We start from the raw sequence: 992 nt of genomic DNA on the forward strand, positions 1-992 counted from the left end.
AAAAGAGAGCCGGCAGAAGTTTCCAAATGCTGCCGACCGTCCTCTGTGGCGGCGCGATCAGCTGATCCTTTCCACGTGTACCAATGTCCAATGCAATTTTTCGGTCCCCAGAGAGTCCCTTTATGCCTCCTGGGGTCTCGATGGGCCACTCGCAAACACTCGTTCTGAATAACGGAGGAGATGCCGGCCAAGAGACACAATAGTTCTCACCGCACTTTAAAACATGAGGGTTTCACTGGATAGACAAAGTATTGTGAGGGTGGAAGGAGACGTGGCAACGCCGCTCGTCTTATACACGCGACATAGAAACTCTCAAAATTCTGCTTATCGTTGTTGTTATTAGGGCTTCCCTTGACGAGATAAACATATTTTTAAAACGAAAGCATACAAAAAATGTATATATATATTTTCGAACCTCAATTGTTGAAGATAAGGTTTTTTTTTTAAGAAATAAAATCTAGTACGAGACAGGAGCGCGCGGGTGTTTGAAAGGGTTGTTGTGTGCATGTGTAAGGCTTGATGAGACGGAATAATTCTCCACGATTTAAAACCGAGCAGGGTTGAAACCGATACCCTTGAAACCCAACATACACTGAACAACATGAGTAATAATTCCCCACTTCACGTCGACCGAGCAGTATACAACCGGCAAAGTTGTCCTTTCTCAACCCCGATAATGCAACTCCCTCAACATTTTCCCATAATACGCTACCATGTCGGAGCAGCATCATGAATGAACCTCTCGCCCTGAACAATAAAAGTATCAACGCTTATCAAGAGCATCTTCTATCCCCAAAATTTGTCTCTATGAATGTATCTCGTGTTACCTGATGTGTGACACGTACGCATGGGTAGAAGGGGAGGGAGAGGGAGAGGGGGAGAAGAGGGAGGGAGGGAGAGAGGGGGAGGAGGGAGGGAAAGAGGGAAGGAGTAACGAATAACGAGAAAAATGGATGGGAAGAGAGAGAGGGAGGAGGATGTTACCTAAACAC

At 45.9% G+C, this 992-nt stretch overlaps 1 long non-coding RNA gene across 1 annotated transcript in view; it reads right to left on the reverse strand.

The window, feature by feature from the left end:
* LOC119591277 overlaps positions 1-316 on the reverse strand; it is a 10,316-nt gene extending 10,000 nt beyond the window's left edge. Inside the window, exon 1 of the long non-coding RNA XR_005230328.1 lies at positions 211-316. This is a non-coding gene — a long non-coding RNA (uncharacterized LOC119591277). The remainder of the gene's footprint in view (positions 1-210) is intronic.
* Positions 317-992: the final 676 nt, after the last annotated feature.

This window comes from Penaeus monodon, chromosome 28, assembly GCF_015228065.2.
Source record: "Penaeus monodon isolate SGIC_2016 chromosome 28, NSTDA_Pmon_1, whole genome shotgun sequence".
NCBI lineage: Eukaryota > Metazoa > Arthropoda > Malacostraca > Decapoda > Penaeidae > Penaeus > Penaeus monodon.